Source organism: Prionailurus bengalensis, chromosome C2 (assembly GCF_016509475.1).
Source record: "Prionailurus bengalensis isolate Pbe53 chromosome C2, Fcat_Pben_1.1_paternal_pri, whole genome shotgun sequence".
Taxonomy (NCBI): domain Eukaryota; kingdom Metazoa; phylum Chordata; class Mammalia; order Carnivora; family Felidae; genus Prionailurus; species Prionailurus bengalensis.
The window spans coordinates 7,125,920-7,150,533 of record NC_057350.1 but is presented as its reverse complement, the minus strand read 5'-3'; the positions used below and the strand labels follow the sequence as shown (position 1 = coordinate 7,150,533).

General features: G+C 47.4%; 1 protein-coding gene across 6 annotated transcripts in view; it reads right to left on the bottom strand.

Annotated features, from left to right (window-relative positions):
- Positions 1-24,614, bottom strand: part of ERG (ETS transcription factor ERG) — a 265,741-nt gene that overhangs the window by 85,496 nt on the left and 155,631 nt on the right. The window lies entirely within an intron of this gene.

Genomic DNA, 24,614 nt, shown 5'->3' with positions numbered 1-24,614 from the left:
GCTCAGACCTGCAAGGCCGAGTGTGTCGGCCACGTCCCCGCGGCACCTTGCTCACCTCTCCCATTCTCCCATTTCCAGGAGCCCTGCAGGGCCCGGAAGGAAACGAGGCTTGCGGCCCCATCTCCGCACTTGAACGCGACTCCTCGGGCCGACCCTCAGCCCCTGCCCTCCGCCCCCCGCCTCCCCGGCCCCGCACACCCAGCATGAGGCAGGCAGCGGCCACCCCAGGGCGGGCTGCCGAGGACCTGCAGACCTGCCCACCTCCTTCTGAGCTGGGGCTTTGCAGCGTGGGGTGTTTTCCGAATGCAGAACGCTCTACAGAAACGTTTTTCAAAATGACATGGAGGACGTGTTCAAAAGAAACGAAGAGTCAGAGGCCTGTCAAAAGCACGCAGGAACCAACCTGGGAGGCGGAGACATTTCCCAGTGTCGTGGCCACAGCGGGAACCAGCCCCACGACAAAATAAATCACGCGAGTACCGGATTGCAACCCAAAGAACAAAATATTAAAAATTTTTTTTTAATGTTTATTTATTTTTGACAGAGAGAGAGACAGAGCATGAACGGGGGAGGGGCAGAGAGAGAGGGAGACACAGAACCCGAAGCAAGCTCCCGGCTCTGAGCTGTCGGCACAGAGCCCGACGCGGGGCTCGAACTCACGAACCGCGAGATCATGACCTGAGCCGAAGTGGGACGCTTAACCGACTGAGCCACCCAGGCGCCCCTCAAAGAACAAAATAAATATCCCAATACCTACCCCGCTGTGAACAAATAACGGAATTCAGTAGCCAGACGGGGGGCAAGAGACAACTCTTCTTTACAGAAAAGTCCCAAGAAACAAATGTAGAAGGAATGAGGGAAATAGAAAATCACCACCAGAAGCCCACAGTCCAAACTGCTGTGGGCAAGATGTGCTGACAGGTGCTGAAATTAGCGGACAGCACTTTAAGGAGAAACAGGGTAGTTGAACACCCTCAAAGCGTCGCCTTTAAAATATTTATGGATTACTGTTGCTATGTTAACATACGTCCACAAATCTCCGATACTTCCTCCTCCGGGAAATGGAGCTCAAGTCCACCCCACCCCACCCCCGTAAGTGAGGGCTGCACTTAAACTCAATTCAGTTGACTGACGTGAAAAGGAACAAGGTATGGGAAAAGGGAAAGCAGTAACTTTCTGTTACTGGAACGGAACAGACACCTGTTTCGCCAATGATTCAGGTCAGCCTCACGAGCAAGAAGGCACGTTGTCATCACTTACAACCCGATCTGATCCAAGGAGACGGACACTTCACCCCCGACGTGTTTTCTCCCCAAGTACCTATAACTTACCCTGCCGACCTGTGGCAAACCCCAAACGAGGGATGGTCTCCAAAATGCCTGAGCAGTGTTCTTCACAAGGTCATGAAAGACAAGGAAGACCACGAAACTGTCTCAGAGCAGAGGAAACTCGTGCAAGGTGGTATCCTGTTTCAGAAAAACGACGTCAGTGGAAAACTGGAGGAATCTGGATAAAGCGTGCGGTTTATTCAAAAGGAGGGGGTAGCACTGTTTTCTATAAAGAACGAGTGGTAAATGTCTCTGGCTCTATTGGCTGTGTGGAATCCTTGGAAACTCTAGTGTAAAGGTGGTCAAAGATAACACGTAAGTCAATGGGTGTGGCTATATTCCAATAAAACTTTATATACAAACAACAACAACAACAAAAGGCAGTGAGCTGGATTTGGCCTTTGAGCCAAGCTTCCTGACTCCCGGACAGCAATACTGTACTGCTTTCAATTTCTCAGCTTTGACATGGGTACCCTGGTGAAAGACAGTCACACAAGGAGAAACGAGGTAAAGGGACATCGGAACTCTCTGCGCTATTTTTACGACTCTGGCGTAAATTTAAAATTATTTCCAGGGGCGCCTGGGTGGCGCAGTTGGTTAAGCGTCCGACTTCAGCCAGGTCACGATCTCGCGGTCCGTGAGTTCGAGCCCCGCGTCAGGCTCTGGGCCGATGGCTCGGAGCCTGGAGCTTGTTTCCGATTCTGTGTCTCCCTCTCTCTCTGCCCCTCCCCCGTTCATGCTCTGTCTCTCTCTGTCCCAAAAATAAATAAACGTTGAAAAAAAATTAAAAAAAAAAAAAAAAAAAAAAAAAAAAAAAAAGAAAAAAAAAAAAAAAAAATTATTTCCAAAAAAGAAAAGTTGTTGAAGTAGAAATAACGGGGGGGGGGGGGGGGGATCGTGTGCCATTTTTGGATGGTCCTTCTTCCCGCACTGACTATGTTCGAGAATTGGTCGTATGTATGGATCACATCCCACATCGTGGCCAATTGCATGTTTTCTGTGTGTGCTCCGCACAGCATGAGAGACAGCAGGCTCGTCACAGCACGTGAGCACGGGGAGAGATTGCAGGACGCGTGTCCTGAGTATGAGGGAGTCAGCCTCCGAATGGATCCCCAAAGGGGGCTAACAGGAGTGCCTCTGGACAGTGGTGGCCCCCGCTCATAAAAATGGCTGGACCGATCCCGCTGAAACCTACATCACGTGCCCCTTCCAAGAGCCCAGAGCAGCAAAACCGAATGTCCTCCCCATCTCCCACTCCAAGATGACCACTGCTGTGCCACAGCCAGCGGGGAGAGTGCCCACTCTCTGCACGCCCATTCTTCTGTAACGGTGGCACAAAAACCGTGCTACAGTCATGGAAGCCTTCCACCAAGCACATTCTTTGCCGAGCGTTGAGTGTATAAAGCAACAGCCTCACGAAGACGTGATATTGCAACTGAGCTTTAGAGAAGGAGCAGAGTTTGGTGGGCACGCGAGCAGAGCAGAAAGCACCCGTCCTACTGGAGACTCCTAATGCGGTGCCGGGGTCGCAGGCAGCAGGTCACAGCGTGTCCCTGGTCTGAGACTCCGATGGCCCCACGTGCGCACCGTTAAACGTGATGTGGAGCTGGGAAAGGTCTTCCCGCAGGCGAGCGGCACACCAAACTTGGGTTTTGCAAAGATGTCACCATGCCTGGAGGTCGATCCACAGGAGGGAGGTAATGTGCCCCTGAACCAAGAGCATGAGCTGGCCGGATCCGGTGCCGTCCACACCGCACGGCTCCAGAAGCAGGTGCATGGCCAGAAGTGTGACCATCTCGCTCTCTGCGAAGGGGCAAGAGAGTGGCGCCTGGCCCGTCTTAGCGGGAAGGACCGAGGTCCTGATCTGGAAGCTTTAACCGCAGCCACTTTGGGGGACATGTCTGAACCCAAAGCCCGCTGCCCCCCAGGAAGCTGAGTCTTCTCCCTGCGGGGCGCGCCAGGCTGCTAGGGTTGAGTAGGGACGTGCTAATTACCTCTCAAATGTAAATGTGTGACTCAGATTCCCTACGTCAGGACACAGCACAGGCACTGACTACACAGACACTCTATTCAACGGAGCCACCGAGAGCAGTTTCCCAAATCTGATTTCCGATCCCTCCAGCCCGGTCTTGCTGTCCACCAACCACCCTCAGTCCAGGCAGACGAGGGCTCAAGGAAATCATCTATCTTCAGCATAAACCCCTTCATTTTCCTTGTTCAGCTTTCCATTGTTCTTTGGGACGCCGGGCCCTTTCTACTTTATATTAACATGATCCTACCATTCAGTTCCCTATGTAAAACGGTTCTGTCTCTTTTTTCTCTTGAAAAATACTTGAAGTAAGATAACATATTTATTTTAGATACCAGTGAGTGGTGAAATAGGAATGATTCAAACTTAATCCTGCCCTGACGTATGGGAAACTGACTCAAACTTGGGAGTGTCAGAAATCAAGAAGCATTTGCAAATACCCAGTAGGAAATATCTTTCACTCTGCGGGCGCAGGGAAAACAGTCCAGGTAGGAGGTCATAAGGGAAGAGGGGGTTTGGGGCCTGCGGCCACTTTGTGACATGGAGTTGTACGTAAATGTATAGAAGAGATGATATTTTGAAAGTTCACTCAAATCCTACCTGTGCTCAGTGGGTGAGATGGGAACCGAATGGGTATAAACAGATAGATGAGACACACAGATAAGCAACACCACAGAAGGAAGTTGGGAAAATGAGCCAAATGGCTTTTTCTGGGATGGCATCAGAGTGGGGTTAGGCTATGGAAGAATGGCTAGAAGTCTACTCATGAGTAAATCCGTATTTAAGGAGCGTTTCCTTCCCATAAGCAGGGAAACGTGGGAGGGCAATTCTCACCGATGTGTGAGTCACCAACGGAGTCACCCCATTGTTGGTGCTGGAATCCACTGACAAAAATGGTCATGCCTGAGAATGTCCTGTCACTTCTCTCAACCCCACTGTCCCCAAAGCGCTCATGATTGTGTATTCCTTAGAAGGATGCCTCTGGGAAGCGGTGACTGTCTCAGGGCAAAGTGGGAAACGGGAAAGCGCGTGTGGATGGAACCCACTGGGCGCCACCTTCCCAGGTGCTCAGACGTCGCGGTGTCTGCACGCGGGCCGAGCATCTTGGGAGGCACCGCCTTCTTCTCACCCCGCTGGGTCCCCAGGTGGGGGCTGTGCTCTGCCCTTGGTGCCACAATCGGTCCGAGGCCCAGGACAGATTCTGCACCAACAACTGCAGCTCTCATCTGGTCTCCCTTCTCCCCCTCAGCTTTTTGCCCTGACAACCATGTGCATATTGCAGGTTTAAAGAGGTCATCAAGCCACGTGATGGCTTGTAGGACAGAGAAAACACCTGCTCTTGCAAGGCCGCAGAGAAACCAAGTGATTCCTGCCTGTGTAGAAGGTGGTGACTGTCCCTTCTTTTCCAAACAAAGAAACAGAGTGGAAGGAGGAGGGGTGAGGCGGTGGGCAAAATGGATGAAGGGGTTGGGAGGTGCAGGTTCCAGTTATGGAGTAAGTCATGGGGGTGAACAGTACAGCACAGGGAACACGGTCAATGGTAGTGTAATAACATGTATGGGGACATGGGGTGGCTGCCCTTATGGGACAAGGGAAGGGAAGGGAAGGGAAGGGAAGGGAAGGGAAGGGAAGGGAGAAAGTGAAATGGAACCTTAGCTCCAACATTTTTATTTGGAGAAAACGTAGTGAGAAGTCTAACTTGGGCGCCTGGGTGGCTCAGTCAGTTGAGCATCTGACTCTTGATTTCGGCTCAGGCCATGATCCCAAGGTTCTGGAATCCAGCCCCGCGTTGGGTTCTCTACTGAGCCTGGAACCTGCTTGGGATTCTCTCTCTCCCTCTCTCTCTGCCCCACCCCCCACTTGCACTTTCTCTCTATCAAATAAATAAAATTCTCTCTCAAAATAAATAAACTTAAAAAAAAATAAAGAAGTCTCTAACCAACAAAAATGTCTCTAAGCTTAATGATTGTTTGTCCTCGGGGAAATGGATGGTCGACACAAAGGAAACATAAACATGAGGGGATCTTCCTGACCATAACCGCTGATGTGGACAACCTGACCACACATGGCAGGCTCCCTAAGTGCCTGTGTGAACGCATGCATGGAACCTTCTTCTCTGCAAAGAAGGAGCTACTCTTTTTTTTTTAATTTTTTTTCAACGTTTTTTATTTATTTTTGGGACAGAGAGAGACAGAGTATGAACGGGGGGGAGGGGCAGAGAGAGAGGGAGACACAGAATCGGAAACAGGCTCCAGGCTCCGAGCCATCAGCCCAGAGCCTGACGTGGGGCTCGAACTCACGGACCGCGAGATCGTGACCTGGCTGAAATCAGACGCTTAACCGACTGCGCCACCCAGGCGCCCCGAAGGAGCTACTCTTGTACCCATTGTAGAGACGGGGAAACTGAGCCTCTGCAAATTGACTAAGTGGCCTAGAGCATATTGCTAGGAAGCCCCAGAATTCTGACCCAGCTACCTGATTCCAAAGGGAGGGTGTAACCACTAAGCGCACTGCACCAAATGGCCTGGGACTGAAATGGCTACAAAGGCATTTGGAAATACAGGGAACCAGAGCGTCCTGGAAACTAGCCCAGTCCCTGAAAAGAGACAACGTATAGGACATGGGATGCAAGAAGAAGGAGAGGCAACCTAGCTAATACACGTTTTTCTCCATGCCTTTAACTCTGGGGCCCTGAAAAGGGCACCCCCTTCCACGGCCAAGCCATTGTCCAGTGTTTTCACACCCAAGCAACTGGCACTGATGAAGTCCTCTTTCAGGTGGAGGTTCTTCTCTCTGCCGCCTCTGAGAAATTAGGCCCCAAGAGGCCTCGACGCCCACCGCCCTTACTCAGCACCTCTGCCCACCGTCCACACGAGCACTGTCACGGTTCTCAGACTCCCAGGCCTGTCGCTGCCTCAGGGCCTTTGCCCTCGCTGTTCCCCTCAGCGCACGGCACTCTTCCACCGGATACGCAACTTTTGTTCTCACGTTTCCTTTCTGTCTTTGCCTGACGGCCTTCTCCGGTCACCTCATCTGAACCGGAGCCCTCGGACCCCCTGCCACCCTGCGCATTTCTGTGTGTCCGTCACACTTCTTACCTCCTGGTGTGGGTCTACCATCACCGTCCCCCTGTGTCCTACTGGTCTGCTATACGCCCATCTCCACTGGATTGAGAGCCCTGCATGAGCCCATCTGTCCTGCCTCACGTCCCCCCTGCGTTGATGGTCACTGTGGGAGACCAACACGTCATTAGTGAATGAATGAATGAATGAATGAATGGGTTGATTCCCACGTGCCAAATCCCAGAGGGCTACAACGGTATTTCTCACCTGCCAGGCTCCTGGAAGAATTTCGTGAGACAACCCAAAGAAATGAAGCTACCTGTCATCAAAGGAAGAAGAATCTGCCTTCTGTCTTGAGGCAAACATGGGACGATGCGATCTCTAAAATGAAACGGAAGTCTGAAGGGGGCATAGGGATTGAAGGAAGGGAGGGAGGCTCCCTGCAGGTGCCCGCTTGCCACAAAACTTCAGCATGGACGCAGCAAACCAAACTCCCCACTGCTCGGGTGGGGGGCCAGAAGAACGAAGATCTGATCACAGTACAATTTTTTTTTTTTTCTTAAAAAGTCTTCGACGGGGAGCAAAGCCTAGTGGATCACTCTGTAGAAAAGAGCGGGGTCCTGGCCCGAGGGAGGCGGCCGCTTCTGACTCTGGCCTTTTCACAGGAGTGCTGGTGTAAGTGGCCCAATTGTCCCCGCTGTTTATGAGCCCGAGCCTTCGTAACACCCCTGAAATGTATTCTCCTAAAGATGTTCCCTGAGATAGGACAGCCCTGTGCATTGTTTCACTGCATACCGCATTCATATCCCAGAGCAATCCGCCCTTCTTTTAACGGCTGATGACAGCTCCAATGGCTGGGCGAAAATCAGTTGAAGGAAAGGGAAGTCTTGTCGGAAATGAGATTAATCTTGTAACGAGTGTTCGGCTCTGATAACCCATCTGGGCACACAACTGCTTAAACCGGAGAGCAATTAACCTTCACCCGACAAGCTCTGTCCAACCGTTATAAACATTAAAGAGACAGAACCCTCCCCTCCTCCTTGTAGACTAAACAACCAGATTTGAATTCCATGTAAACGGCTTCTTTCTGCAGATGTGTTCCGATGACAAAGGCCGGGGTGGGGGGGAAAGGTGGGTCACAGCTCTGCTGGTAACTCAGGTAACCCGGGCCTCCCAGGGAGCCAGCGGAGGGGCATTTTTATTTTTATTTATTTATTTATTTATTTATTTATTTATTTATTTATTTTATTTTCATTTTATTTTTTTATTTTTTGGCATTTTTAAATAAGATCACTAGCTTTAGGGAGGTGCGCTGAGTTACTTTCTTGCAGGGACACACTGCCTGCTAACAGTAACACGACTTGGGTGGTTTCTCTTCTTTTCTTGTTCTCGTGGCCCACAGTAAGGCCCACTGCAACTCAGTTCCTCTCTTCCAAGCACGCAGGCATCCGAGCAGGTGAACGCGTCTTGTGGTCGCAGAAGGGAGATTTCTTTTTTTAATTTTTTTTTGTTTTGTTTTAATCTCTGAGAAGTTATCAGCTTTCGTGGAGTGCCAACCTGTGATCTTGCCTTTATCGGCGTATGTTGTAACCGGCCGGGCTAACCGAGCGGGCCACGTCAAACACCCACGGTGACGATAACTTGCACAACCCTGAAGAGAAATCTCTGAGGTCACTTCACTCACCACCCAGGCAACAGCTTTCTTGAGCATTCTTTTATACTGAGCCGCTGGATTGGGTTTATGGACATGATATGAGTAATAAACAAAGGATAAGACCCCGGTGCCCTACAGGGGGTTACAAACCAAAGTGGGCCCATAACACACCCCACGGAGCATTTGAGAAAGGGTGTGTCAAGTACATGTACAAAGTGACACAGAAGGTGGATGTTCTACATAACTAGCTTGTCTGCTAGTGGCCCTGACCTCCGATTCTAAAAGAATTAAAAAAAAATAGCAGGGGCGCCTGGGGAGCTCAGTCGGTTAAGCGTCTGACTTCGACTCAGGTCACCATCTCACAGCTTGTGGGTTCGGAGCCCCATGTCGGGCTCTGTGCTGACAGCTCAGAACCTGGAGCCTGCTTCCAATTCGCCGTCTCCCTCTCTCTCTGCCCCTCCGCTGCTCACACTCTGTCTCTCTCTCTCTCCTTCAAAAACAAATAAACATTTAATAATAATAATAATAATAATAATAAAAAGGGGGTGGCGCCTGGGTGGCTCAGTCAGTTAAGCATCAGACTTTGGCTCATGATCTCTCGGTTCATGAGTTTGACCCCCGCATCAGGCTCTCTGACTCCCTGTCTCTGCCCCTCCCCGGCTCACTCACTCTCTCTCTCTCTCTCTCTCTCTCTCTCTCAAAAATAAACATTTAAAATAAATCAATAATAAAAGGGAAAAAATAAGAGCATTCACTTAGCAAGTTCTAAACAAATTTCTCTCTCCCGAGGCCTCAATCCCATCTTCACGGTGGCCAAAGACCACTCTCGGAATACTCCAGAGGCTAACCTTAGACCTAATCTTATCCCTCGAGCCCAGTTCCCTTCTCCGGCGGGTAAGTGGTGGTATTCAAGGTCTCATGGATGTTTGCACATGACAGGGCGGGTCTCATGCTGGCCTCTAGTAACAGAATGAGTGACATGGTAGAGGGCAAGTGACATATCACTGCCATGGGGACAAAGTTTCCTGGCCACAGCGTCCTGTCTTCATGGTCCACATCTGCGTGCTCCCCCGTGCCTTTTCCTGCCACCACTGGGCAGGAGTCGTGAAGGACACCCAGTGGGACTGACCCCTGCCTCCCAGGGCTTTACATCACCTGTGTGTTTGCAGCTATGCGAGATGCACACAGAAGATTCCGTGGGTCCGATTGTCCCAGTCACACTGGGAGCTTTCCAGTGTCTTAGCCCGAGGGGAGGTGGAGATGTGCTGGCACACTCTTCATCCGGAGGGGCCATCGCGTGTCTACTCGAAGTAGACAAGGGCACGTCCCAACAACACAACGGGAGCGCCTGACTGGCTCTGAATTAAAATTTGCATGCCTTTCCCAAGAAAGTCTTGCGCAGCCTTCGGCATCAGCGTTGAGATGAAGTGCAATTCTTCGTTTAACACCCTGTCCACTTCACAAGACGTGACCCCAGAACAGTGAGGGGCAGTTCACGTTTCTGGGCCCAAAATCCCCTGTCTATACCCCCAGCAGACAGCAGAAGACAAAAATGGAATCCTGGTGCCCGACACGACGCCATTTTATGAGTTTAGTCTTAGGGCCACGGAGGTTCGACTTGAGGACCTTAGTGAAAAAGGCCACAGGAATCCCTTCTTTCTGTAAGATGCAAACAGCACACTTAATCCGCGAGTCTGGACTGGGCCGACGGGGAGCGTGATTGGCTGCCTGCCTGCGTAGGCAATTCCCCACGTGATGCTGAGGGGTAGTGTGGCTGCCCCAGCCTTGGTGTGCGTCTTGACATCCACCAAGTAAAACTACGAGATAAGGGAAAACCACAGCATCACACCCAGTATCTTGTGAAACCGAAACGGTGCAGGGTGAACGCCTGTCTCACAGTGATTTGTTGGTCTGATCATCACGCTGGATTTAACGGTGTGATGGTTGCCATTCACGCCACGGAACTGTACATGTGCATGCTTTTCAATGAAGCCAACCGCATTCACACATTCCCGGACAGTACTTACACACAAGCATGACGCACGAACCCCAGCACCAGCGCTGGGTTATGGGGATTATTGGCGAGCGGCTTCCCTGCTCTTCCAGAGTCCGAGAGAAGTTGCCGACTTTAGACCTGCCTTGTCTCCTTCCTGCCTGATGGTGGCCCCTGCCCATGTCCACCTGGAAACCTCAGGATGTGAGCTGATTTGGAAATAAGGTCTCTGTAGATGTAATTAAGGCAAGGATGGGGGTAAGATCACACTAGATCAGGGCAGACCCTCAATCCAGCAAGAGCACCCCCATAAGGGACCAGAGAGGACAGATACGCAGAGAGGGTGATGTGAGGACAGAGGCAGAGTTCAGGTGATGTGGCTACAATTCAAGGAATGTAGGCAACCATCTGAAGCTGGGAGAGACATGGGGAGGACCCTCCCTCAGAGCCTCCAGAACGAACTCACCCAGCTGCCATCTTGATTTTGGATGTCTGGCCTCCCACATGGCAAGAGAATAAATTTCCATTGTTTGAAGCCAGCCAGTTTGTGGTTACTTCTTAGGCAGACCCAGAAAACGAATACGCTACCTGTGGATGCTGTTTTCAACAAAATTTTTGCCATTTACGGGCACTCTATGGCTCACTATCTGCCTTACGGTTAGTGCGGTTTCCAAAAGCGCGTGAGTATAGGCTAAGAATTAGATACATCCCTGGTCACAACAACCAGATAGCCTGAAGTTTCCAGAATAATGCTAACTTTGCCAAATTCTCCACGCAAACTCCTCTGTCTGATAATGCCCTGATTCTGCTTAGGAATCTGTCTGCTTGTACCACTGGGGAAACAAATGTCTGGGTCACACTCTAATGAAAGTCATCATCGTGCAAGGAGGTTGTCTTCACAAACATCTTGAAATCTCTCAAAATTTTACTGGTTTAAAAAATGCTGTTAGAAGTTAAAAAAAAAAACAGCCAAGGGAAATTAACATTTATTTCTTTAGTATTTTTTCCATCCAATATTTGTGGGCAAACGAGTCAAATTATGATTGCTTCATGTATATTCTCTCTCCCCAACAAAATCCTCATTCTCTTAAGCATTCCTTTTAATTATTTTAGAAACAATTAAGACTGCACAGACCCCAAACTTAACTGGATTGAAAAACACTGGACCCCTAAGATGGCCAATCAAGTTTCATCTAACTTTTGGGTTCCCAAATAAAAGTGTTTTCCCACCCTTTTCTTTGACAAGGCAAGGAAAATTACAGTTTTTTTCTAGGAGAGGGATCAATTGAGATTTCTTTTATTCACATATACTGCCAAAGATGTACTGCACTCAGGGAAAGATTTCGCTACACATTTGGTCGTGTGTTCGTGTGTTCATTCATTCAGCGAACATCTATGGGGCAGTACTCTGTGTACCAAGTACTGTGTGAGGTACAAGAGAAACCACAATGAGCCACATTTGTAAATCATCATCAATTTCTAAGTGATCAAGTTGAAAAGCAGCTCACAGAAAGCAGGAATACTTTAGGTTTTATGACACATCGATCACATTTTCTTTGGCTTATACGTAATGCCTTAACCAGTAAGGCTCACCAAGTTAAATGATATGTGTGCTGCACTTAAAAGCCCAGTAAGGAATCCAGGTTTATTTTCTGGCTTTGGTAAGTTGGTCGTTAATTGCTATGAAAGTCAATCTTTACCAGAAAGCAGACTGTCTTGCAATCGAATGCAAAGGACTTAGGTATTTCTGAAAATGTTGTATCACATCATACCCTTTGCAGGTGTCGTGTGTAATAATTACAGGGCAGTAAGAGCTGCCCGATTCCCCGGTGAATACGGAAGCCCCCAGTGTGAACCAGTACATGGGATATCAGCATGTGTCTTAAGAGATTAACCTGCAGCTTCCCTGAAATTTCAAAGGGACCGCTGCGGTAACAGACAAGAGAAACAAATAGTGCCCGTCATAATTCATTAAACACAACTCTTCATTTCTTTGAGCCTAGAATGTCTATTTGCATAAGGGGTTGTAACAGTTGGACACAGCGATGACCCGGTGCGAACCTCGGACACATGACCACTGATAGATGTTGTCACTTAGTGAAAGCATCAGTACTGCTTGGTTTTGTCTCATCGGGACAAGCGTCCTGTAACAGAGCGCAGGCTCCAAGAACTCTATTTCTGCCTCTGGTTTTCAAGCAGAATGCATCTCCCACCATGGCCCAGCAGAGACACATGCATTTACCGGGCACACGCTCACCGATGTTCCAATCACAGTTAGATCCTGGACACAGCCCCACGATCATCCCACCTTCCCACACATGGGCGGGTTCCTTGGGACACGCAGGCTTATGTCTAACATCAGGCATTCAAATATAACACACGGGCATTCAAGACATTGGTCCCAAGACACAGTAATAATCCTGTCTTCTGATCAAGAAGTACATGGGGCGCCTAGGTGGCTCAGTTGGTTAAGCATCCGACTTCGGCTCAGGTCATGATCTCACACTCCGTGAGTTCGAGCCCTGCGTCGGGCTCTGTGCCAACAGCTGAGAGCCTGGAGCCTGTTTCGGATTCTGTGTCTCCCTCTCTCTCTGACCCTCCCCGTTCATGCTCTGTCTCTCTCTGTCTCAAAAATAAACGTTAAAAAAATTTTTTAATTAAAAAAAAAAAAAGAACATACTGGCTATGGTAGCTGATTCAAACTAGCTCTTGACTGGACCCTCCAGAGACCAGCTGTCGCTGCCCACTGCAGGAATGCATTCATTCATTCATTCATTCATTCATCGAAAAGGGTAGGGAGGTGACAGCGAACACTGTATAGTCCACCATCTTGGTTTTTCTTTGGACCCTCAAAATCACTGGTGTTTTGGGTTCATGAGAACCCAGCTCCGTTCAGCTGCTAAAAGTTTAGGTACCATGTTGCTTGAACCATTTAATGAACCCCTGGGGGTAACTCCATTATGGTGTGTTTACTCTCCTCAAAGAAAGCATGAGAAAGAAGCAAATGATATTCACTTTATCTCTTTAGATGAAATAGATCAAGGTCTTTTTGGATAAATATCCAAAGCATATTGGAGGATTCCTTTCGAAAGTCGAACGTCGAAACAAACACAGTCAAGAACCGATTACTTCAGAAAAAACACACAAGATGTGAGAGTAAATGAAATACTAGGAACAAGGCTAGGGTGGGCAACCAAAGAGCTCATAACGGTGAACATTGTTTTCACACAGATGCACGTTACTATTCAACGCACATGCCATCGAGATACAGGTGCTATTATCATTACTCAATCTATCCTATACATGAGCAAGCGAGGCGCAGGAAAGTGAAGTCCCCTTGCCAGGGTAAGATGACGGGTAAGGACTTGCCCAGCCAGTCTGATTCTGCTCCATAATAAGAAACGGGATCCTTAGGTTGGACTCTAATCCTTAATCTCTAAAGGGGATCACGAAACGTTCAGCCCTTACTCCTCTTTTCTTCTCCATCCTGGAATAAAGGCAGTGAGCAGAAAAGGATTCTCTAAGACAGATTTAATTTCTCAAATGCTATTATCCTTATTTAAAGAATATACGTGTGTGCATGGAAAAAAAAGACCAAAAAATCCAAAACGTGCCATGTCTTCACAGACCCTTCATGGTGCAATATCAATCATTTTAATTTCCTTTTTTCTAAATCCTACAACAGGTGTTTGTGAAATGAGGGGGAAAGAACAAAGGTGTTGTTGTTGTTGTTGTCGTCTCAACAGTACGCTATTCGATGGGTATATTGAACCTGTGTCTGCTTCAGGCCAAAGCAAAGAAAAGAAAAGGATGAAACAAGACACAACTAACCACAATCCCCAGGCAAGCAGTGATGATGTCCAGGGAGGACGGTGGTTGAGATGGGCTCCATCTGGCCTCCAAGTCAAGTCTATCTGCTGAACAGCCCTGCACCAGCAACCCAAAACTGTGATTCCAGCCCTTACCAGGACCCATCTAGACTCAGATGAGAGAGGTCATTTCGGAAAGAAGCAGAGTCGTCAGAAGGTAGCATCTGGAAGGGGGCATGTTGGGGGATGCCTCGGGGAGCTTCGCTAAAAGGTAACGAAGCTGCACAACACAGGTGCAGAGGACGAAAGCGGTCTTCCACTCGAACAGGAGGTACCCTAAGGTTGTACGGTGTCTTGCAACAGGATGAGCCAAAGTATATAAACACTGGAGTCTTGCAAAGAAACTATCTCTTGGGGCAATTTCACGTCAACTCGGAGTAAATCTGCATACTGAGTGACTGCAGATAAAATCATTAGTGAATATTCATGTAGGAGCATCTTCCTGAGACATGAGTATATCTCACCATGTCTAGAAGCTTCTCAAGGTCAAGGCTAGCCTGCTTCCCCACCTGGAAGTCATCAACAACTATGGAGTAGATCCTGGGGGAGGAGCCTCCTGGACACTGTGCTCTTGTCATTGCAAAGCAGAGCTCTCAGGCACTTTCGGATCGTCAAAGGAGGTGTTTTACACCCCGTGATGTGACCCAACAACGAATAGCAGCTGGGTTTTCTGATTATTTTCGGAACCTGTAGGAGGTGGAGGCTTCTGTGTTTGCAGCATGTGAACATCACTCTTTGGAGTTTTGCCTGCGCTTGAGTTGAGTTGAGTTGAGTGGAGTGGAGTCGAGTTGCTTTCAGGTGCTATTTATTTTGTTTGGTTTATTGTTAAGTGCTACTGTTTGTTGACTTGGTTTATTATTTTCCCTTACAAAGGGCCCAGTTGGTAAGGGTGCATCCTAGAGATGAATAATTGATGAGTCCCTATTGTTCAGTGTTTGTGTGCTGTGGTTTTACGTGCTTTGGTTCAAAGGACCTAAACAATGCATTCGCTGGAACTTAATAACCGGTGTGAAATCAGCACAGGGAACAATCTGTGCACTGAGATTTTTGTACCCAAATCTGGCGATCTCCGCTTGACTGAAGAAAGCAAAATCCGCAATGACCTTTCTTCTAAATAACCACAGGAAAAAAAAAAAACCTTCAGTGGAATCTCAAAGAGGCTTATTCCCACCAACTACAAAGGCAGCCTCACGCATCGTTCACCGTGATTCACAGGAGACTGAAGTGCCCACTCGCGACCCACATCTTACAGGCGCATCTGGTCTGGTGACACTTACCTCCATCCGCGACAGCACAGCACGCAGACAAGGGCAAGAATGAGAAAGAAGCACTAAAACCGTTACTTTGGAAACCCTGGATTTTCAACTGCTTCGAGACGGAGCATTCTGCCAGAAAATCTGTAGCAACAGGTTTATTCCCCTGGGGGAGGAGGGAGTGGGTAACGAACCACACATGCTCTGGGGAAGTCTCCACTGGGAGCCCTTCCTGCCATCGGTGCGCCTCTGGCTGGGCTGGCTATCTGTGTAGGAAGTGAATGCAGGAAGTATCTGTCTACAAACCCTTTATCCTCAAGGTAATTGCTGCTGCAGCATTTTACTGTTTACCAAAGCAGTAAACATGTGATCTAAAAAAAGATGTTTTCCATCTCCAAAGAACCGGGCTTAAAAAATATATATGCACGCCTTTTCACAATCAGCTTCTTATCAAAACTGTGTGCGGTGTGATGGTGCTTCCAATAGAAGTGAGTCAACAGGAACAGCTTTTTAAGTAGGACAGGAGGTACCCCGTGAGGGGTGCCCAAGGAACAAACGGTGGGCCTTCTTCATCCGGATGCTTCTCCAGCAAAACAAATTTTATTTCACTTCTTAGCTTAACTCCGCCTTAACAGACTTCATGGTTTCTGACTTCAAAGGCAACAGTCAACAAGACGATCTGTGTTAACTCAAATGGGTGGGATGGATGATGCCCAAGTCAGGTAATTCACAGCGTCACGTGTATTTGGTCCGGGCCAATATTCTTATCGTACACGTGACTGTAAATACACTTCTAACTCAAAGAGTCCCCGTAAGGTGAAGTAAAGTAGACGTGTGGCTACTGGTTTTGATGACATTTACGTACAGTCTTCCCCGTATGTCTTTATCCCAGATGGAAGGCCCCATCCCCGAGTCGAGAACATGGAAGGAAGCAGGTTCCAGAGGAACCTCTGAGCACTCGGTGCGGGTCGGAGGGTTCTCTTCCTCGTTACTGTTGTCCCTCATGCGTTCAAACCCTCCTGTTGGGTGATCAGCTATTGCAGAGGGAGAAGGAGGAGGGAAGGAGTGTGAAGGTGGGAAGAACAAAGAGAAGCAGAGAGCGACAGGGCCCTGAACGTCTTCTCGAGGAGGGGATGTGCACAGACTCAGCACCCAGTAAATCTGGAAATGACCTCCAGCGCAGATAAAGCGCTAAGCTGAATGGAGAACTCACCGCCTATAAAAGTGTTTACTTCATCCTAGAGGAAGAAGAACACGTTGGAGGAAAGTTGGCTATTTGAGAAAAAAAACAAAACAAAAACCTGAATTCACAAACTGTTACCGCAACTGAAAGGGGAAAAAAGAAAACGCTTTTGTGGATTTCCTGACCTTCGTCGTAGAAGAAAAATTTATGTGACTCGAGTGGATAGTAAAATTAGCTAACATTTACGAAGCACTTCATAGGCACTCCATCACGTTCAGTCAAAACTCAGCAGAACCCCGGGAGGTAGGAACTCTTGCTAGCCCCCTTTCACAGGTGGAAAAACCCAGATCTCGTAAGTGAGGCGAGTACTTGTCAAGAGCGAAGTGCTAGGAAGGCCATTCCCAGCTTCCCAAGGAGGGGGTGGTAAGACCAGCAGAGGTGAACTCACCTGCTGGCTCCCAGGGCATCGACCTAAAGCCCCAGCCGCCACGTCCCGGGCCAACCCTCCCCTCTGTCCCCTCCCTTCCCCTGCAAGCAAGATAAGACCGATGCTTTCCCCACGGAGGCTATTTTAAGGATCTGTAAAGACCCAGAGAGTATCGGTGCCTCCCCGGGCCTGAGATAAACACAGGTTGTGCTAGCTCTAACCTCTAGGCTTCTGTCGATCTTTGGAACATCAGGCAACACACACATACAACACAGATCCCAGGAGCACTTCGCAATATTAAGCCACACACGCTGTTTTGGTGTGTTTTTTTTCTTTTTCTCTTTAACTTGGAGCAACGTCTTGGGAAATCTACCTCGAATTGAGACACAAACTAATTGTGTTGACAAATTCTGAAGTGTTGTTTCAACCATTTCCTCTTCCTCAAAGGTGAGTATCCCATGCATACGGGTTCAGTTGAAAAAATAAAATTCAGTAAGACCCAGTGGGACCCAAAGGGGATGGGACAAGGAACTTGCTACCGGCTGATGATCTGCATGAAGGCCTTCCTTGGGGGAATGTGGGTATGAGCACCGGGCGGGGGGGGGAGGGGGGGAATTGTCTCTTCAGTACAGACACTGTGTCAATACACGAAGAAAACAAATCAATTTGCTATTCTGTAGTTGCGTGAGGGGAAGAGAGCTGTTCAATCAAGGTGGAATGTTTTCAAGGCAACTCTGTTAAATTCAAGACTGCAGGTTCTACGTACGATGGGTTATAAACGTTCTTTGCTATTTTCTCCAGAATTGGACACGCATTGTCTTGAACAAAAAGCATTGGAAGCAACAGCCCTGACGTTCATGTTATGATTGGAATATGATGTGGCTTTTAAAAATAAATAATTTTGCTTGGCCTTGGCATTCCTTTGCTACATGTCTCGGGACTTATCTGCGCGCAACAGCAGATTATTGTTCTTCCCAGAGTTTAATCCCACGAGCACCCCTGCTGAAAGACTTGTAAGGGCCTGATGGAAAATGGAGCCGCAAGTTCATTATTGATGCCAAGGTGAGAGCAAGGAAGCTGATACTTGGGATGAGGAAACTTAAGTCAGCCGCTGATCTGGAATCTGGAACCGCTGCCCCTTGGATATTGCCAAACATGGAAAGAATTCTTGTCACCGAGCACATACAGATCGGCGCTGGAGTTTCAGCTCTCGAACTTTCTGGCATGTTACCTTGATGAGTCACCAAGAGTAGAATAATTATTGCCAGTGGGGTTCTTCACGCAAGAGGAGTAACAAAATTAGGCAGTTATGTTTAATAATTTTCATTATTCCACTATTTAATGTATCACTAGGTCATCTGATCCATCGTTTCTCCGAATAGTCATTTAATATCGGGGGCTAGGGCAAACAGAAGGAGAAAGAGAGCACATGATGATAAATTGAGGGGAGACAAATGAATTTGTGTTACTTGAGCGAGTTTCTTGGCCTCTCAAATCCTTTACCCTTGTGTGGACAAAAAGCTAGTAGAATGAGTATCTCACGAGATAACGTGACCGCCCAGCACAGAGCCTGGCCTTTATGCAGTTACAAGGATGATGTTAGTTCGGATTATGAACTCAAGATACAAGAGCTAGCTCTTCAAAAACGTTTCCCTCTGCTCTCTTCAACGGCAATTGAATTCCAGTTACCCGATTTTTCTTTAACTAGAGAAATAGCACTAAAGACCTACGACTTCTATCTAAAATCTACAATAATGATTAATTACTCTGCCTTCTTAACTTTCTCTTTGTGACCTCAAAGGATTTTCATTAAAAAAATTTTTACTATTTATGGACCCCCGACATTTTGCCAGTCGCTGTCAAGGACGCCAAAGAGATGGACAGATGGTCACCTAGAAGGAGTTCTGAGGCTCACGTGGCTGCACACATGACGTATTCACAGAACAGTCACACTCGCCAGCACAGAGCGGGGAGAACGTGCTGACAGGAGACGATGAAGCGTAAGGGAAAAGACAGAATGAGGAATGATCTTCAACTTTAGAAAACATGCCTCGGCCAAGTTCAATAAGGGGAATGTGTGGGAAATAAGTTGGATCAAACAGGATGAAGGCATGAATAAGAAAGATCCAGAGGTCATAGTGGCCACCAGTTGAAACAGGTTCATGGCAAAAAAAAAAAAGAATGGGTATTATAACTAAGGACACACAAATAACAATGAGATTCCAGTGTTAACTGTCAGAATGGCAAAGAATCGAAGACTAAAACAGGCAGAGTTGTACTGAGTGCATGACAGTGGCCTCATCTACGTCTGGAGGTGGGAACCGGTACGATCCTTCTGAGGAGTAAAATGGCAAGTTTTTTAACTGGCAAACATTTGATTTTATTTATTTAAAAAAAATTTTTTTTAACGTTTATTTATTTTTGAAAGAGAGAGAGACGGTGCGAGTAGGGAAAGGGCAGAGAGAGAGGGAGACACAGAATCCGAAGCAGGCTCCAGGCTCTGAGCCGTCAGCCCAGAGCCCGACGCGGGGCTCGAACTCACGGACCGCGAGATCGTGACCTGGGCCGAAGTCGGACGCCCAACCGACTGAGCCACCCAGGCGCCCCAATTGGCAAATACTTTAATTCGGCAGAGACTTGAAAAATACGTATGCCCACTGGCCCAACAGTTCCTTTTGTAAACTCGAATACCAGTAATGTGAGTTAAAAAACAAAATTAGGTCGAGAATATATTGCCAACTAGTGAAAAACTGAAAGCAGTATTATTTTCTATCACAGGATATTGGCTGTATCAATTGTAATACTTATTTTAGATGAGATCTGATGAAGCCTAAAAATTCTGCTTATTGAAAATGTTTAGCGACCGGGGGAAATTAATCTAAACTAACGTCAGCCGAGAAAACCTAGATGGAGACTCAGGTAGGGAACAGGACAGAGAAGAACACAGGATAAGGACAGCCACCAAATGTTAGTCATTGTCTCTGGCTGCTTGGGATCAGGAGCAACTTATATTGACTTTGTAATGATTTGTTTTTCATTTTCTCTACAGTGAGAATGTTTTATTACTGCACTTTGTGCAAAACAAGAAGGTGAATTTTTCAAAATTAATGAGAGAACAGAAGAGTGGAGGCTTTGCAATATTCCTCTCCTTGCCCTAATCAGGGGCAAGATGTGCTCCAGGCCTCTGCCGTCCTTCAGCAAAGCAGCAAACAGCCTCCGCCCTCGGAACCGACCTAAACCAACCCCCTGACCAGCCACACCTTGAGTGACCCGCTGTATGCTCTACCTGCTTGCGTGTTTGGTTCCTGCCCTCCTGCACCCCAACCCCCGCCAAGCCTCTCCCCCTCCTGCCACCTCCTGGCTTGCTGCCTCCCAGACCCAGGTGTCACCTGCCCTCCGTAGGAGACCACGGTACTGACATGTAGAAGTGACCCTGTTCTCTCGGAAAGCACTGGAACAGGGACGGTGTGGCTCTGGGCTTCAAAACTAAAGCAGGACAGTGAGAAATCGAGAGAGAATTGAAAGCAGGGCCAGAAAGACCATGCAACGTGTTAGGAAAGGTTAAATCCGTTTGGATCGTCTGACGGCATCTGCCTTTTATGGAGCACATCCTAGAGGCTCTAGAGACTTCAATTCATACCAGCACAAGACAGGATAGCCATTATAAGCCCATTTTACAGGTGAGGAAATTGAGGTCTGACAGCTTAAGGCCCTTGCTCAGGGTCACGTGACTAGTCAGGCTCCAAATGCAGGTGAGTCTATAGCCACCTGATACAAGAAATGAAATCTCAGGGCCATGTGACAGAAGCCCAGGGCAGAGAACGTCCTTCATCCTGTTGGGACAAATGGAGGAGGTGGGTCCTGTGGCATTCGAGGTGTCCCCTAGCCCTGAAGAAAAGATCCTGCCAAAGCCGAGACTGCTATCAAACACTAGAAGGACGTGGAGACTGTCTCTGTGAGACCCGCGTGCCGGAAGATCTCAGACCACGGAGAAACTCTCACAGTCCTGGCTTTCCCACACCTCCTGTATGGTCATTCTCTTCTGCATCAGCCACGAAATCAATGTACCTGCTGGGATGCCAAGGTGGACTTTTCTGCTTTGGGTCGACACTTCTACGGAGGGAATCTTACCCTAAGTTCTAAACACAGAAGTAATATTCTCCTGAAGGCATCAGCAATGGTGGATTTATTAATTTTGTAACTATGTACGCTTTTTCAAGAGACCTAAACAAGCCTAAGTATGGGTGTATTTGCAGGTGTTTTTTTTTTGAAAGAAAGGTCTATTTTGCAAAGTAATAATAATAATGATGATGATGGTGAAAAAATCATTTGAAAGAAAGCATAGATAATTAAGAGATGATTCTGGCTTCCAGAACATTCTCTGAGAGCACTGTGGTCCTACGTACGCATATTTAATGGGAAAGAACCCAAAAACGTCGTCATTCCCTGTTCTCCTTTCCCTTGTTACCGAGTCGGGGCGCTGAGCGGGCACAGGTGCGTGCACACACTCAGATTGCTAGGGACCCATGCACACACTCAGATTGCTAGGGAGACCTGTGCTCCATCCGGGGGTGGGAACAGCCTGTATGAGAGAGCTGCTCACAAATGCAAACAGCAAGTCACTTTAAGATAATGGCCTGTACTTCCACTTTTAGGCAAGGACAGACCATCAGGGCCCCTGCTCCGCGGACATGACATTTACACAGCAGGACGGCAACATTTTCCTTCCACGGCCTGAACCCCCTCCCCCGCCACCCAAGTAATAAGGGATGAAGCGATTCTCATTCTGCATAAGCCAACGGGCCAATGAAAAATCACATGCCTAGAGCCATTCAACTCATTAATCACACGCACCAAAATCCTAGGAGATGAACTTTCTTCACATAACCCTGAGCTTTTTACCAACTCTTCCTTCACACATGATGGCAAATATTCAGAGGGCCTGCTATGTCAAAGCATGAAACGTATAAAAGCAGCAGGATGTTTTTAAATTAACACCATGTTTCAATCATCATCAAACCTTCCAAACTCTGCTGAATCAAAGTAACTTCTTTAAACAACTAATTGAAACAGTGATGTGTGCTCCCTCATCAAGCCTTGTAACTTTCCACATCCTGTCTGTTTCTAAGATGCTTTTCCATCGGCCCTGCTCTCTCCTTGTCCTTCAGTGTCAGAGCTCCGTGATAATGGAAAATCCCCACATTCCCACTGTAATCACTAAGGAGCTTGAAACCCTAGGATCAGGGATTGTAACATGGGGTTCATGGGCCTCCCCAGGAGTCCAAGAGTTGAATTGTCCTTGGATAGAATTAGCTTCTGTTGTCATTCTAAGCACCACATTCTAGGCATTTAGAAGCATTTTTCCCCAAGAGGGGACTGCGGGCTTCATTAGACTTCCCGAGTGACCCAGCGCATCACGTAAGGACCCGGGAAGTCTTTGGGAGACTGGATTAAAAGTCCTAACCAAAGCACAAGCAAGGTCCCAGGCTTAACAACCAGCTCCTTGGAGTCTGTAAGTAACACAGTGCTGTTCCGTGGGGAACAGGGGAAACGGGTTACCCCTCAGTACTGTCTTATGGTGCAAAAAGCAAAAAGCTTTTTGTGGTCCCCCATCTGGGACCACTGACACTGAATTACCCATGGGGACATCATCCTTGATGCTTACATGTTTCCGTGAGAACTCTTATAACCTGCTCTTAAAATTCACGGACACTTAGAGACAAACAGGCACTCTCAGGTAAGCTCCACAAATTCCTTTGCTTCTTCCAATGCATACTTTTTTTTTTTTTCAACGTTTATTTATTTTTTGGGACAGAGAGAGACAGAGCATGAACGGGGGAGGGGCAGAGAGAGAGGGAGACACAGAATCGGAAACAGGCTCCAGGCTCCGAGCCATCAGCCCAGAGCCTGACGCGGGGCTCGAACTCACGGACCGCGAGATCGTGACCTGGCTGAAGTCGGACGCTTAACCGACTGCGCCACCCAGGCGCCCCCCCAATGCATACTTTTTGTTCCCAGTTGCAAACACCAAGGGAAAATGATGGCGAGAATCACAAAGACAGGAGAAAAACATTTAGCTTTTGCATAGTGCCTCACAAGGTCTCGTAAATACTAACGCCAAAAAAAAAAAAAAAAAAAAAAAAAAAGCTCACTCCGACGGGGTGTACTAAATTCAGTGCATCTGATGCTTAATCGACTAATTGATTTATTTATTGAAACACCACCACCAACAAAAAACAGAGTGCGTTTGAGACCAGAAATTGCCTGCATGACAGGCTGTTTCCTAATTCCAACGGACAGCCATAATTTTCCTTATGCTAATTTGAGCTCTGCACTCACATAATTAAAACTGCCGTCAACAGACTCAGGCCGCCTTTTTTCCACTCTATAAACAAGTCTGTAAAATCATCGCATTACTTTACCCAGGAAGGCCAACAGAACATGTCTTGAAGGAAGTTACCTGTAAAGAGGGGCTATTTTATTTGAACGGAGGATTAAAAAGAATCCACTTGAAGTCATTTTAAAGCTCACCTGCGATAATATACGATATACAGACAACGCAGTGTCATCAAATGTTGAGGCAAGCAGAGTATCTTAGACAAGTGAAAACTACGACCCAAAATTTATTCTAGAAGTCACAAAACATCCAAGTTTCAAAATCCCTTCGTATCTTTAGACATGTATACTTTAAACACTATTAACCCATGTGTATGTTTTGCGAAACATAACCCACAGTCTAAAGGGCGGTCTGTCGTTTCGATGTCCTTCAATACACTGATTTTTTTGGAACCCGCACAATTGCACCCAAGCTCTTCAAAATTTACAAAGAATATTTGATTTAATTGTTATTAAATATGGACATAATTAAGAGAGAAAATAAGAATAAAAAGGGCAGCATTTTGCATCATACAATCGAACAATTTCTGCTCACATAGTTGAAAGGGTTACGTCAAACCTCCAATTTTAAAATTCTTTTCTATGATAGTTTCAGCAGCCTCAGAACCTTGAAGCCAGAGAAATAAAAACCTCTGCAAGGTTAGTCATTGATACATGATTTTTTAATACATATTATCGAACATTCCTTGAAAAAGAAAACATCCTTTGAGAAGTGAACACGGAACAAAACTTCTGAGACACAGTTCATAGGGTGGGTATTACTCATAACCTCTAATGCCAACATTTCGGACACCAAACCAAGGAAGATTTTTGAAAACGCCTTGGCTCAATTCTGGGCAGACTTCCGTATTCGGAAGCTTTGAAATGAACCAAAACCCTTGATGAAAACACCACCAAACGCTTCTCACCTATAGGCAGCAAAACTAAAGACACACAACTAACAGAGCTTTCTTTTTCTTCCCTTCAGTATGTGTCTGCTGCTGATTTTTCTCATTCCTACAAATGTCACCCAGGCGGAGTGGCCTGGAAAATATTCCAACAGTCCACCACTTTATACACCCCATGCCGCTGCCCTGCACTCGCCATTAAACTGGCTTCGTTTCCAGGAATTAGGCCGCGTTTAGACTGCATCTGAAAGGATCCACCTCCCCATGAATTTCTATCAACTAGAGACATTTGCACGAAAAACACAGCAGACCGCATACCCCAGAGCGAGAGAATCAACCAATAGGCCGCGGCTCTCCCATTCCCGCAAACCAACCCTGACGGGCAAGAACGTTTACTCGCAGCGCGGAGAGGAGTAGCACTTTTATTAAAGATCAACATGTAACCGAACAAACCGAATTACCACCCTTTGAGTTATGAGAACACTCCGTTCTCAGCACGAAGGATCCAAGAGCAAGTCGACGTGTCCCACGAC